At 42.6% G+C, this 16,502-nt stretch overlaps 1 protein-coding gene across 8 annotated transcripts in view; it reads right to left on the reverse strand.

The window, feature by feature from the left end:
* Nucleotides 1-16,502, reverse strand: part of LOC117264408 (phospholipid scramblase 1) — a 222,704-nt gene that overhangs the window by 63,132 nt on the left and 143,070 nt on the right. For 5 of the 8 annotated variants that reach the window (XM_078162434.1, XM_078162428.1, XM_078162430.1 and 2 more), the window contains exon 3: nucleotides 2,250-2,317. The exons of the other annotated variants lie outside the window; for them this stretch is intronic. The gene's annotated coding sequence lies outside the window, so the exon portion shown is untranslated. The remainder of the gene's footprint in view (nucleotides 1-2,249; nucleotides 2,318-16,502) is intronic. 8 annotated transcript variants of the gene reach the window in all.

The following is a 16,502-nucleotide window of genomic DNA, read 5'->3' on the forward strand; positions in this document are numbered from 1 at the left end:
TGTACTGCCCAAGTATAAATGCTCATAACAGCTTATGTGGCATGCGTAGGCTACGGCGTAGGCTCTGCATAGAGCTGATGGACAAATATGAATCCTGCTTTAGTTGAGATTCAACAACTGCATTGTATTTAACAAATATTTTTACCAAACATTTCATTGTTTGACTTTAAAAAAACAAGTGTACAAGTTTTAATTTAAATCACTTCACCAAACAGTTACCGAATAGTTTGATCAATTTGTTAATTAGTTGCTCTGATATAAAACTTTTTTGCTCCAAAGGGAGCAGCACAAAGTCTGATAAATTTCTTCAAGCGATGTCACTTCAGTCGATTGTGGTTGAAAATAAAAAATAAATCTTGGGGTTCAGAGTTAGAAAGAAGTGACGTTACCAGACCTCTGCAGCCCACTACTCATCTCTACTTGAAGCTGTAGTGGCTTAATGCTACATTAGCTGCTACTAGCATAACACACTCAAAACTCTAAACATACAGTCAGTGGTCAAGATGGAGTAGTCGCCAGGTTTTGTTGATAGAATAGGCTGTCTCTTTCTCATTTTCCTGCTTACTAACTGACTACCCTGTAAAAGCAGTATTAAAATTGCTGGTTGCTGCATATTATTGTGTTAGAAAAATGCATGGCCATGGTAAACAGTCTGCACTTTCACAAGGTAATGACATATGCAAAAGACAAGGAAATATTGTTCTTTTATATTTTTAGTGTAACAGTTTTGGGCGGATAGGCCATACGTCTACATCTGACAAACATAAAAAGACACATAACAAGCCTCCATTTTGTTGCTTTCCTCAAATATAAAAGGCTTCCTGGATAATGTTAAAGGGACAGTTCCCCCCAAAATCAAAAATACATATTTTCCTCTTACCTGTAGTGCTGTTTATCAGTCTTTACTGTTTTGATGTGAGTTGGAGATATCAGCTGTAGAGATGTCTGCCTTTTCTCGAATATAATGGAACATGATGGCGCACGACTTTTGGTGCTCAAAGCACCAATTTCTAAATTTGAAAATCTCATAAGCAATGTCTCTTTGCAGAAATCATCACCCGGTTGCACAAAATAATCCACAGATCTTGTTGTGAGCAGTTTCATGAACTGTTTTCTTTCTACCAAACTACACCCGCCAACTGTATCACTGCACAGTAGGTAGTGTGCGTCTACTGCAAAAGGGCTCATGACAATGCGAGATGTAAACATTAATGGCGTCCTCCTCAGCTGAGCTGGAACGTTAGCAAACTAAGTGATGCTAGGTCAGCTAGCAGTAGATGCTGCTGCCTTCTGCGCAGTGATACAGTTGGCAGGTGTAGTTTGGTAGAAGGAAAATAGTTCCTACATGAAACTGCTCACAACAAGGTCTGTGGATTATCTTGAGTAACTGGGTCATGATTTCTGGAAAGAGACGTTGCTGTTGAGTTTTTAATGTGTTTTTTTGGCACTTTGAGCACCACAAGCTGAGTGCCATCTAGTTCCATTATATTGGAGAGAAGGCAGACATCTCTACGGCCGATATCTCCAACATTCGGCAACTCGCACCAAAACAATCTAGATTGATAAGTGGCACTACAAGTAAGAGGGAAAATATGTACTTCTGATTTAGGGGTGAACTGTCCCTTTAAAGGCAAATATTGTGCATACTAGTGTGCTAATAAGATAATTATGTTGTTGAAAACCAAACAAATCAATTTCTCACTTTCATGTTACAAGACTTAAACTCAAGATTAGAAGATCTAAAATAACTCTGAATGTAGAAACTAGACAATTTAAGTTGATTTGACTCAAAAACCAACCAAGAAAAGGTGAATATAAAGTGTGAATGATGATTTAAGAATTTTAAAATGTAGTAATATGTAGCCATGCACAATTATTCAATTATTGTTTTGTCTGCCCAGGTCTTGAGATACCCACCTCTAAAACTTTATTTAGTTATTTATTTTGTGTATTGGGTGGACCGACCCTTGAACAGCAAAGAAATATTGCAAAGCAATATCAGTAATAGCAACTTTTTTTTTGATTGACAGCAGCATCCTGGTAAACATCATATCAAGCTGACAGCCCTGGAGAACTTAGCCAGAATGTGACAGCCATCACAGACCCACATCCACACATGAAAGGGCTTTGTGTTGTGAAGCCCCTCTACTGAGACAGAAGAGGACATGTTGTTCTCAGTTAGAAACAGACATTCAGAGAGAGAGAGAAGGAGTGTGTGTGCGCTTATGTATGTGTGTGTGTAGCCTTACTGCGACAGGACAAGGAGTGCTGATTTAGACATAGCCAACCCAAACACAGATGCCCCAGTCCTTCCTTCCTGTGGGTAACAGAAGGAGACACAATGTGTTCAAGAGGCCGGAGCTGACAAAGGGATTAATCCGACGACAACAAATGTTGCAATCTCTGGCATGAGTCGCAGCAGAAAAATACATATCATATGGCCGCAACAGCTCTGACACAGACAAACATGCACGGAGCCAGAAACGTCCTGGAAAAAATAAAAATCATGAAAGAAGCTGCAGTTTTAAAAAGAAGTAACTCGGTAGTTTGCTGCCCTAAATGTATGAGTGTCACATATTTTATCTTAAAAAAAAAAACCTATTCCTTTAGCTCTGGGAATGAATCTGCAGCAGTGATTTTTTTTTTATTGACATATAGTATCTCCCACTGGTAATCTGTCGATCTCGCTATTATCTCTTGCTTTCTTGCCATTGTCGGATCTCACATCTTTCTCTCTATCTCTTCCTGTGTCTGTCTCTTTCTCTCACACCCTGTCTGAACGTTGTTTTGGGGGGCTGATATGAACCTGTGAACATCTGCCCACGATACAGTGGGAGGAACAGACGAGAGAGAGACTGAGATGAGGTTGAGTTCATGTGAACCACCCATGGCGCCGGACTGTTACGGCCATCAGTAAATCTATCATCTGACTGCTATCAAAGGTTCTCTCTCTGCCTCTGTGTCCGTTTGTATGTGTGTGTGTGTGTGTGTGTGTGTGTGTGTGTGTGTGCGCGCGTCCGTGTTTTTCTGTGCGAGCCTGTCTGTATGTGTGTGTTTTCTTCTCAAATAACATAATCCCATAAGAGGGTGGGAGAGACATTTTTTGAGGATAAGGGGAGAAAAGAGAGGAAAAAATGATGGCAGTGAGGAGAGAAAAGGCGATGAAGGGAGGGAGAGGGGGGACAGAGCAGAGCAGGAGAAAAGCATTAGTAGTTCCAGCCAGCTGCCAAATGATGCCCTTGATTGCCTCTCTTCTTGTGCAGAAACAGAAGGTGTGAGGGGTGATTAGGCCTGGGCCCGATCCCTGATGAACAGATGTTAATAACAAAGCCCATGTTCATTGTGGTTAATAGCCAAGCGCGCCAGGGCTGGCTGCTGAGGCTAGGGGAAAATCTGCCTCCATAGCTCTTCTCCTCCCCTCTCCCTTCATGGGAGAGAGATAGGCTCCCTCTACTAATGTTTTGGCTGTACACTAACGTAATGAGCATGGTATTTGCAAGAAAAGGTAATGATAATCAGTCACGGGGGCAGAAAAAACACAGCAAATGATGGTGCGTCGCATTCAGGAGATAGAGGAGCTCAGGGTTTGTGCTGTTAACTTTTAGTTGATGATAGCCTTTTGATGATATCAGAGATAAAGGGATGTTAATAAAGCTGGGCTGCATGGCTGAAATCACTGTTGCCTCATCTTTGATCCTATTAGGCTATTGTCTTCAGGCGGTAATGACAACAACTATAATGTGCAAAGGAATCGTCATAATTCAGTTTCATCAAAGCTAAAATCATTCAGTTCTAAACTATATAGCGCAATACTCAGCATCTAAAGCTAAATCATCCGCCGCTAACAAGTTAAACATAACATTTTGAATATGTTTTGTCAAAATATCGACCTGAAAGGGGTCAGAGGTCAAACCAGAAAGGGTTAACAGTGCGGACAAATACATCATCAGCCTTGTTTATGAAAGACAAAGCCACAACAGCTCCCACAACGCCACATCCTTCCTCCTCAACATAACACAGTTTACTTATAAAACATTCAAATGCGATGAATTATTGAAGTGAAGCAGATGTTGCAAATTGAATACTTTCGCCCCGTTTCCATTGGTGAGGAAAAACTTGCTATTCTTCCAGAAGTATGTATGCGCCGGCACCAATTCTCTTTTCTCTCTGTGTACACAGCATGGAGGGAAGACTCATCTCGCACTCAAATATCTCCGTGGGGAATGGAAAGATGGCAGAGATGCATGCCGAGGCCACTCCTTTTATCCGGGCCTTGGAAAGAGAAACATTGGCACCGTTGTCAGGAAAAATGTGACATTTCCTGCACTGTGATACCTCACATCTTCAAATTGATGCCTTGTCTGGAATAGACAGAAGGAGGTGTAATGAATGTGCTTCGGTGACACAAAGACATGCCACCAGGACATTGTGGGATCTCAGCTCTGGAGCGTCCTGACTGGTTTGCTTTTTAAAGCGCAGAGGGCCAGCTGTTTATGTTATTCAAATTTAGAGGGGTTGGAGAAAATGTGCGTCCATCTACTGTTGCGGGGGATAATAATTTGGGCGAAAGCATCCATTTCTGAAACCGCTCTTTATGCTATTTTTGTCAATCAGACTACATTGAAAAGTATTTTCCATGACACTGCTTGAATTCCTCTTTATATACAACTGAAACTTGGACAAAAGATTCAAATGATTGTCATTTTCTTCAGTATTCATGCTGTCATCTCCACATATCGTCTGAACCATTCCTCCTTTATGTGAAATCTTCCACTGGTAGGGGACCGCGTTACTGTATGTGTGGCGTACAGACAGACTCATGGGAGGTCATGGGAGTTCTGAGCTGACAATCAAGAGACCAGCTGTCACTCATAGCCCCATCACCAGCCGCGCCACGTCGAGTCTTGTGACGACCACATGACTACAATGGCACATTTCTCTTCTGTCTTTTGGCAGGTACGTATCAGCGTGATGGATTGGCATTACAGGAAATCTTTCATCAAGACCCAAATATCCTTTGTAATCACCCTCATTGTGTGACATGAAAGCGCATGCACGTTTTCATATCGGGAAATCATAAACTGTATATGTACAGATCAGACGAGCTCAGCTACCCCCTCACTGACACCTCCCATCCTATACATCTCAGTTTATTTTATCACAGTTTAAGTGGATGTCATTTAACACTAATAACTGAATATAAATACATTTATTTTATTATATTTATTCATATCTTGCACTGCACTTTCACCACAATGTACTTTTTTAATCTACTTGTTTAATTTTAGTTTATATTTGTATATCTTCTATTAAGGATGTCATGGTTAACCGCTAATTGGCTTACTGCTGAGAACATTTTTGGCCAGAGATCATGGCTGCATGTTGGTCTATAGGTTAATTTTGCTATACTTAAGTTTACTGCACTTTGCACCACCCAGATCTGGTGGGAGCTAATGTTAGCTAGCGGCACCGCTCCTTCGGTATTGGTGTAGCACCGTTTGCAGTGTCAGCACGGCTAGTGGTTCTAACATACCTTACAATGCTAGAGGGGTATTGTAACCCAGAATGAAATTGCTAACTCAGTGGGGCTACCTTGTGGGAGACCAGAGAGTGGCCACAATGTTTTTCGCAGCAACATGTCCCGTTACTGAGACAGCATTACCAGTGGTAATCACAGAATGAGCGGCACCACTAGCTAGCTTCCACCCGACCCAGGTGGTGTTCAGTGCAGAGCGGCCAAAGAACTAGTGGAGACCGAAGGGTTGACGGTGGGAACTATGTTTCTGCTATGATTCAGCTAGAGGGACATCTATCAGCAAAGCCAACATAAAATTTTAAAAAAGGCAAGACATTTCCAAAACAATAAAACCCTCAAAACATTTAATGTCACCACTGCTAAATGGATAGCACTTTGAAATGGGGCACTTAGGGTCACTGAGTGCGTTTACATGGACGCGAATAACCCGTTTATGATCAGGTTTTTGGAGTATTGTATTTATGTGTTTGAGCATGCAAACACCGTATTCCATTTATGAGTAACCCGGATATGCTCGATGGAGTACTCTGAAAGAGACCGAGATGTATACAGAGAGTATGAGTAACCTGAATATGATTATAACCAGGACAAGTCTCATAAACAGGTTCTTCATGTCCATGTTATTGCACTCATTGAGTCGAAGAAATGCTGGACTAAAAGAATAGGCATGTTGTATTCCATGTCATTTAGCTTTTTTTTCCTTAAAAAAATAAGTGGTTAGTTACCTGTTTATGGGTGTTGGCCCATCAAAATCAAAATGAAGAGAAACTGCCATCCCTATCTTCTTCCTTTTCCTAATTTCTTTTTGTCTCGTGTAAAGCATTTGCCTCATTGAAAGGTACAATACACATAAATTTGCTTTGCTACAGTTCATACTGCTACCACTTGGTGCTTCAGAAGCTGGACATTTCAAAAATGTATCCATTATTTTTAGCGAACTATTTTAAATCCATTATTTTTAGCTTTTGCAACATTATTCAGTACTTCAATCGAGGCATTTCAGTTTATGCATTACATTTTTCTGTCTTTTAACTGTTCATCCATCACTGGTAGCTAACTCTTCAGACTTCTCTGTGTACTTGCCAGCTAGGTCTTTACATACTCTTAATCACTTTATATTATCCCAAGCAGTAACCTTCAGGACTGAAAAATGAAGCCCACGCAAAGTGCCAAAATTGCAGTTCTTTGATTGGCCACTTGAGACTGGATCCAAAAGTGACTCCCATGTTAAAATGCCCAACTTTACAGGATAAATAAACATTTTTTACAGCCTGGTACAAAACATGGTTTTGCTCTCTGTAGCTAATTTTAACATTTATGACAAATTTCTGTTTATATATATATATATATATATATATATATATATATATATATATATATATGACCAATTTAAATTTTATTAAGGCATAAATTTATGAATTGTTAAGGGGACGGTAAGATTCAGTGACCAGCTGTCTGTGAAGAATCATCACAGTCTTAAACGCTTTTACACAGAGATTCTGTAAAAGAGCCCCAACAAGAACCCTTCATCAGGCCAGCTTTGCCTTTTTTATTTCTTTTTATACAGAACCGAACAACAAAAAGCATAATGCTGCCCCAGTATGTGTTTTAAGAGAGCATGCTGGCATTCTGGAAACAAAAGAGACATGACAGGCGTGATGTGTAACAACAGCGTCAGCCTTTAGTGTGACATATAACACATGCTTCGGGCACCTTTTAAAACAATAACAATGGCATAACCTGGCAATAAAAGTCATTTGCCATCTCTGTTATATGGCAGCTGATCTCGTCCTCTGCTTGGAGTGTAAGAAGCTCCCGAACCTCATTGTCTCCCCAATTTGTGTACATTTTTGGTTATTTGAGTTAGCTGCTAACTGCTACTAACTCCCTTTTAAGTCTCCTGGCCATGGGTCGCACACATAAAACATCATCAAAGTGTCACATCCGTCCTCTATGGCCGGCTGTCCCTTTTACACAGACATTGATTCACCGCTGTTACCACCTCTCCACACCTGAATCCTTTATACAGAACAGTGAGGCAGAATAATGGCCGGACATTCCTGCCTTGACCAGGCATTGTAAAAGGGGCTTGTGAGATAGATCCACTCTTCACTTCTCCACAGCTCAACCCTCTTGTCCAAATGTGGGCACTTCTGGCTCCAAAAATCCATATCCAAATATTCCTGAGGCTGTTTAATCAGTATTCATAAACAAAAATGCTGTATCACTGATATTTCATGCTCCCAAGTCTTGGCTGATACTCTGTGAACTATATGTTTTTTATAAGTTTATCATTTACTAGGTCATGCGTGGCTTTAAGGGACAGTAATACTTGGTCACACTGAGGCAGCTAAAATATCCCAGGACACGAACAATACATTTGAATGCTGAAATTCAGTGATATCCTCCTTTAAAAAGAAAATATGATATAGATGACAGCCCTGGTTCCTCCTTTAAATTGAAAGGAGACAATGCTAGTTAAGAGTTATATTCCCAGCAGTATGCTTCCTCTCACAGGCGTCAAGCACCACTGTTTAATGTACACTCATGCCCCATCTACCTTCTCTTCCATTATTCCACTCTCCAAACCTCCGTCTCATGCGCACTTTCCCCAGGCCCCATGCTGTCCCTCTCTATTTATTGAATACATCTTTTACTCTGCAACATTTTTCCACCTGAGCTGGCAGTTGCAACTTTTATGGGGGTGGTGTGCACACAGGGCCGCGGAGAGAAGAGGACCCTCGTACTTTCATTGCACGCATCATGCTCCAGCGAACGAGGGCCATCTAGGCTGAAATGAACTAACAGGGAAGATGACTTAGACCTTACCCTTTTTTTTTGTTGTTCTCTTGTTTATATTATTTAAGACGGAGTGATAGCAGCACTCGGTATTGCCCCCACTTCACTTCATGAAAAAATAACAACAAGTCAATAGAAGGCCGCCAGCTGAGAGGAGATAGAACAGGGATTTGAAAGGGTAAGTAAACAGCAACCTGATCAACAAAACAATCTATTATTCAATGCCATTTTTGGCAAGATCAGTCTTTACATGCCCCCAATTTATCAGGCAAGCCAAGGAGAGAAAACACATAAACAAGCTTTCAATGCGGGAAAAAAACTCATTGAGGCATCTTTGATGGTGACACGTCGCTTTAAACCATCATCAGAAACACTCAAATAGAACTACTTAATGCCCATCAGGATTTTTTCTGCCGTTCCGAATACAGCTACAGTACAAGATATTAGCTCTTACTTTTTCTGCATGCACGGCTTCAGGCATCACAGTGATATCTCACCCCATTACACATGAATCTGCATTTTATCTGTGTCCACATTTTACAATGTATGTTCTGTCAGGTGCAACTTTTCATACATGATGTAACCCTATCAGACGCAGGTCAAAACCAGACGAGTGTTGATGTGAAATTCACTCCATTAGAGTGAAGCCCAGCTTTGTATTCATGGCAAAGGCGAGGCTTTCCAGCAGAATTACACCAGCTTTGTGTAAATAATCAAGGGCTGACCTGTGGGGTTAAACCCCGTAATTGAAGTGATACTTCAAAGAGACGACTACCACCTTCTCTAGGCGGCAAAACGCCGCGTGGAGCAAGCAAGACAGGCAGGAGGGGGGCCGGTTCGCACACAACGCATAGACACAGACAGACCTTCGCACACACATGCGTACACACATGGGGGCAGAAGAAGGAGGTAATGGGGTGCCCAGATTGGATGACACTGTGGGAGTGCCTATTCTGTCATACAAGTGCTTTCTCTGTTTCTATGTCTCTCCCCTCTCTGGTAAATGGCTAAAATGCCATATTGCATCTCAGCCACAAATGAATAAATGAAATGAACATATGATGCCTTCACTACTTCCTGTCACAGGCGTGTGTAACATGTGCAACCAAAGTCATGACGCAATGATCTAAAGGTGTTTGAAAAGGGGAAAGTTTTTTAATTTGCTTCCACTAACATGAATAGATTAAGTGTATTCATTATGCATGGTGTGATGCCGGTGTCTGGAAAAGGTGTTAATGGGGTCAGAATCAAAAAATGTATTATTTTGCATATATTTAATCTTTCTTTTACAGTATTCACACAACCATTTATCATTATTCATGACTATTTGTTTCCACTGCCAAATGGGGTCACAGAGGTCACTATGATGCAGCTATTCATCATTTCTGCTGCTAATATTCGTCTGACCCAGAAAATCCACGGTGCAATGAGTGATTTTGCAAATGTCTTTTTTACAATTTCAGCGGCTGTAGAACCATAAACGTTAAGTAAGTGTGTGAATACTCTTTTTTCTTTAAAAGCATCAAAACTGCGCTGATCCAGAAAAAAAGAAATAAAAGAATTGACCCACAAAAGTCCAGAAAAATAAATGTTAGGTAATAAATCCTAAACAATGAGCATGTTTACTGATTCCCTCTTTCTGCTTTGAAGCAAACCCCCCCCCAATTAAGAAACAAAAACCCCAGTGACCCAGAAAAATCTCGAAAAAACTACAATGTAGAACAATCTGAACAATGAAGGAGTTTTGCAAATTCCCCTCTTCCTGTTTTGACAGCATCAAAAACCCCTCTGACCCAAAGCCATCCCCATGGCGACAGGGACCGCATGCAGCCCAGATGCTGAGCTATTCGCACAAAACTAGCCTCGCTCTGCCACAGCACATCGTCACTGTACCGCCAGCGCTCCACGCCGGCGAGCTCGGAGACATTTGCCCCGCTGCAATTCAATTAGAGGCTGTAAACATGTGACAAAGGCAAAGACAGACAGACGGGCAGCCACGACTGAAAATTAATCAGTAGGGTGGTGGTGGGTAAGGAACTGTGCTGTCTGTCAGGGCTGCGAGGAGTGACTGCCACTGCTGTAATCACTCATTTACAGTAGTGATCACCGTAGTGCATTGTGGGTGACGGATGCCCATGCTGTATGGAAGTGTACAACCCACTATCTCCCTCATCTCACCCTCCTCTCATCCTCCCACCCCCCCAGCTTCACACACACCTCCAGCAAAGAGTAGCAACCAGCGGAGAGAGGCAGATTGATCCCTGGATTCTGCGTAGCTACGGGCCTCCTTCCCTCATTAATTCTGCTGATTCCACCAGATGGGAAACAAAATATTAATTTTATTCAGCCCTAGGCATGGACTCTCTGTTAAGGTGTTCACTAAATCACCAGGGTTTCATCAGGATGCTCTGATATTGCAGCCTGGCTGTAAAATTGCCGGGCCGGTGGGTGGGACAAAGGTTCAAATTGTCATAAATGTAATTAATTGTATGGCAAGAATGATTAATATATCAGAAATGGAGGAGCTGACGTGACTAGCCAAGATGTCTAGCCATGCCTTCAACGTGGCAGTACATGCTCGTTTGAATTATGCAAATTAATTGACTCTTTCAATGTGGCATAAAATGCTAGTGCAACTACATTGCATGGTACATTAGTCTGTTCATCCAATAAAACTGCATTCTTTACAAGTGAATCCTTGACTCAGAGGGCTCTGGGATACAATTCATTTTCGGCACAGATGTGAGAGTCTGGCAGCTTTTGGCAGAAGGTTTCAGGCGGAAATTGAGGAGAGGATGGAAGGGCTTGGGTGGGTGGGGGGTGACTTAGAAAGAGATGTACAGTGTGGTTATATATGTATGAATGTTTGGTGTTTGTGTGCTGACCCCACTGAGAACCAGACTGGCATGAAACCCCCGCACATTCGGGATGTAATCGTCATAGCTTCGGTGCACTGTGCTTTCAGTTTTTTCCCCCCGTCACCCCTTTTGTTTCGGAATGAGATGACAACTTAGTTTGTTGGTCACATCTAAAGAACCATGGATCATTGATTTCATTGCAATGTTGCAGCGCTGCCCTCCCACCCGCCGAGCCATAGTGGAAACTGGCAATGACAAGGCATGTGCTCAGATGCACAATACACATGCGTGCACACACACAAACAAACACACGCCTAATTATAAGCACCGCTTTGCCACAGTCAAACTCCAGTGAAGGATGATGATTTCCGGAAAGGCGCAAAATTATGGACAAATAGACAATAGGAAGATTTTCTTTCCAATATTAAGCATCCACCGTGCAAAAATATGTCATTACATGCATAGATAATCATCAGAAGCTAGAATAAATCAATGAAGTAATGCATGATAATCATACGGCCGAATATTTCCCTCACCTGTCCAGAATTCTAATTTCATATCTGAGTCTTGTGTAGCACCTTACCACAGTCTAAGTATCTCGCTTTATGCCCCCTCATAAAATCAAATGACACTACACCTGCCGTTCACTTAGCAGAGAGGAGATGGAGAGAGGAGGAGCGCTACCTTGCCACCTAATGAAAGCCCAGCATACCACTCTTCCACCACTGCCCTCCACCTCCCACTCCCCCCCCCCCTTCCTCCTCCTCCTCCTCTCTGAAACCACCTCCTCACCCCTCCAGCCGCTCTCCCCACCCCCACTTTGATATACATGTGTCAAGGCAAAGTGACAAATAGCACATATTAATTAGGCACTAGGCCGGGCGAGATTGCTGTTATTAACGGTGGAAAGGGGTAAGGTTGGATTTAATTGCCTGTGACATCAAAGTCAAGTGACTGGTATTTCAAGCATCATTTAAAATGTTTGATATTGAGGCCATTGTACTCACATAAAAAGCATCTAAAAATATAAAGGAGACTGATGGGGAGGAAAATACCTACATGCGTTTGCCGCAGCTATCTGGAAGCTAATAACATCTCTCCTCTGATAAATTGACTAGATCCTGATGGAAAGTGTATTGTGGTCGCCCCTGACTGACTATCACTCCCTCTCTCCGATTTGCCATCTACTCTCACGTTCTTCATTCGCTTTTTATATCGCTTGTATGCCGGGAGAGAAAAAAAAAAAAAAAAGAGTCATTTCAATATCAAGTACAGACGTGGAGAGAGTAAATTTGCTTGGTTGGTTTGGAAAGCTCATGCAACGGTGTTTTTATTACAGAGTGCATCTGCTAAAGAAATAAATGAGAAAAGACAAATGGATAAAGGCATCATGTTTGTGTTATGATCCTGAATGCTAAATAATATCAGCTTTTGTACAAGATGATGAAAACAAGCTTGAAGGAAAAAAAGGGATTAAATCTTCCACTCTTGGGGCACTGCATGCAGAAGTGGTGCCAGTGCATTTATAGTGCCGTCTGAATAAAATGTTTAACAGGTGCAAAACACAGATTTAACGCTCACCTAAATTTTCCATGTTGAAAAAAAAAAAAAGACTGCTATAATCGTCTGTGTGTCGTGATGACTGATTATCTGGGGGCCCCTATCAGATTGTAGACAGTGCTTTTAGCTGTTAACTGTTGCCATGGCAATGCTGTTCTCCTGTTGGGCGTTCTGCTAACCCTGAAATTAGTGCCGAGGTGTGGCGCCACCCCAAACTGCGCTCCTTTCCTTTGCTGAGCCTGCCCTGATTTGCTGTCCACAACAACCCCAAAAAACCTGTTGAAAAGATAAGCTGACGCTCCCCTGGAAGCTGTTGCCGGCCAGACGCTCCGGCACTCCAAGCAAGGCAGGTGAGAGTGATAAACCGCAGATATATAGTCTCCAATAGTCACAACCATAACCATCACCCACTGTATGCCTTTTAAAGGGTTTAGAGCTTTTCTTGGATATGGGACAGTTCTCGATCCTTCTAACATCTGCATGTCACAGCCATTTCACTTTTACCATCAGGCATGGGCCGTCTGAAACAAGCCCCAACGGGGTCCCTACGGCAGTTCATTCAGACCGCTGCTGTCACGCTCCTGTCTACATTAATCTGAGGCCCTGCTCAGTGGAAGGCTTATAAAAGCTCAACACTGGTCATTACAGGACATGGTGGCCATGTTGAAAAGCTCCACTTCCTCTTTATCTCATCCGACTCCAGTCTCTCATTTAGCAAGGCGCAGCAACTTTTTCTCGCGGCAATGACTTCATCCTTCTTCATTTTAATGGCCCGTTAATGCTAACATCGTCAGTACCTCTTCCCTGCATGGAAATAACCAAACCGGGTAGACGGAGTGCCATTTCTAGGCACGCAATAAGACACACCAGGTGCGCTCAGTCTCAAATTAGCCGATCAACAGGGAGGCAAAACTGGCATCCTGATGATCCTAGGCGCCAGCATGGCACATCATTTAGAAAATGGCCTATTATTTTTGTGCAAGCATTAAAAATAATTTACTGTCTTTAAAGTCTTTGATTTCCCCAAAGACATGACAAAATGTACAACAACTTGACATAGGCTTTATTGTGTTGCAAAAAACCCCACAAACTTAAGAAAAACACCGGAGAGGAAACTCAGAGACACCTCCTAGTCGTGTTAAAGAATTTATTACTGCATGTGGTGTTATGTAAGTTTTCAATGGGTGCAGCTTACGTTAAAGTCACTATAGTGCGTACACTTTTATTTCGATCACATAACATTCAAAAAGTGTTTTTATTATGCACATTTGAAAAGAATCAGGCACTTCCTACTTTCATTTTTATAATTCTACCTTTGCTGTCTCCACTTGCAGTCAGCTTTGTCGCATGTATTCCATCATGACACGTAGTCAAAGCACTTGTTCTCACCATGCATAGCGTGTATGCAAGGTCACTTCCTGCATTAGTAATGTGTCATTATGTTGCTCTTGACAACGGCATTACAGTAGTTTAACCCTGTGAACACACATGACAAATGAGATATTCAAGAGTTAGTGGTGGTAAATATGTAGCTAAATGTGGTTATTGGTATCTGGGCACGATTCAGTTCAAGTCTGCATCAGCACTGTCAATCTTCTGTCACGGGTTTGCGTCATGCTCCTGGTCATGATGACTCGGATCGTACACTGACAAAGAGACAAAGAGAGTCAGTCAGAGAGCCACAGTGCAGTCAGGGGCCACTTGGAGAGGTGAAAAAGGGGAAATACATATTGATAAGATGCGGCAGTAGGCCCCTGTAGTCCCTTTCCCAAGACAGGCCACAGACTGGAATTATAATGAGTGGGATTAACACCCCCTACCACTGCTGTTTCTAACCCCTCAGCCCCCCTACGCACACTTACACACACATACACACACACGCGCAAACACACAAGCACTTCTACTCTAGGATCTGCCCCGAACGAAGGACAGGAAGCCAAGTGCCAGCGAGGAACATACTGACATTAATTAACAACATCTGACACAGATGCCACGCTTGTACTCGCTCTAGAGGTGGTCCCACACATTATTTCATTTTGGTTATTTCCTTTCATTTTCTTCCTCCCCTTTTTCTCTCCTTGCTTGATTCACTTCTTAATCTCCTTGACATGCTGTCCTCTCTTTGCATTCGGAACATGAGGTTTGAACTGGCGTTGAATGCAATTAACTTTCCACTTGTCAGGCACTTTTGTTTAATTTTGAATAACCCTTTGCTTGTAATAAGGTAGCTATCAAATCTCATCGCAGAGATACATGCCGCGATATTCATTGACATTCACACCTTGCTTTGCTCTAATCTATTTGCTCTCTCTGATACCCCAAATATTGTGACACCAGACACAACACAGAGGCCCCAGTACCGCGGGCCCGTTGCTCCGTGCGCCACCCAGAAGCCGCGTCTCACAAAGAGGAGCCATTTCACAACGCGGCTCAGGAGGCAAAGGTCAAGCTTTCAGTCCAAGGTAGAGAAAGAAAAGGCAGTCAGACGCTCGGTAATTAGCCGGCGCTTCTACTGTGCTGGAGTTACACCATGACAACGTGAAGAGTGCAAGTGACACATATGCTCCATCCTGTATCTGCACCACTAATCAGCCGACCTCAAACTGAAATAGATGTGTGACTTGCCATCTTGTCTGCAGACGTGTTGATAAGTGGCACATATGTCAAACCATTATTTGTGATGCAACATAAAGAGGAAGGGCATGCCGAGTGCAGCAGCCGTATACTGTACAAGAACAAAGAGCAGAGGTGAGGATGGGTAATAATCCCTTGCTGTCTTGAGGGACCATTCACCCATCAGGGGCCCTGCGTGCGTTCCCGGAGAAGGTCTGAGGAAATGTGGCATTTTCTAAACTGGCCAGACACTTTCTGCCTCCTCTGCTGTTTCTCTTTGGTGGCAAGAATGACCCGGACTCCCTCCTGACCTGCCTCTGGTAATGACCGTCGTACATCATGTCTTAAGTGCTGCAGCCCTGGTCGGCTGATGTCGCTGGCCTGTCCGGCGCTCATTTCCATGTGACCCACAGAGTCCTGGACTGGGGCCATGGCAGGGAAATTAAAAATGCATCATGTGATTCATCTTCTGAATGACTCCCACCACATAAGGGACCTGACCACCGGGGATAAGTCATCACAAAGGACCTTGATAGCTATCCTGTCTGTCCAGGTGTCAGCCAGTGATGCTCAGACTTTGTTATGATTTGTTCAACAAGCAGAAAAATATATTATTGTCAAACTAGACATGTGAGTGCAAAAGGTCCGCGATTCAGAAATGATCATTACTGACCGAAGACTGTTTTTTTTTTTTAAATAATCAGCTCAAATCTTGCAGACAACATGTAAGAACAGCTTTGAATTTCACTCATCGATGATCAATAATATCGCATTTGCTGACATGTTGACAGTTTTAATTTCTCCTGAGCTGGAGGATAAAACACCTGTCAATATTACCAGAAAGTCCACAACCCAGAAGCTGAAGGGGTGGGGCTGCTCAAACGTTATGCTGCCGCCACCTGCTGGTAAGCAGCTTTTGAAGCCTTCTCCCCCTCCCCTTTTCTGCCATTCAAACTCACCAACCCCCCAAAGTAACCAACAGTAAAATCTCTCCTGCCTCCGCTTCACTCCCCAGCCTTCTTTTTTTTTTTTTTTTTTTAAACAAATCCCAAAGCTGAATAAGTGTTTATTTTTTAGCCTGTAAAAAATATTTCCTTTCACCTTTTAAAAACCTGTCTGGTGCGTCCACATAATTT

This window comes from Epinephelus lanceolatus, chromosome 20 (assembly GCF_041903045.1).
Source record: "Epinephelus lanceolatus isolate andai-2023 chromosome 20, ASM4190304v1, whole genome shotgun sequence".
NCBI lineage: Eukaryota > Metazoa > Chordata > Actinopteri > Perciformes > Serranidae > Epinephelus > Epinephelus lanceolatus.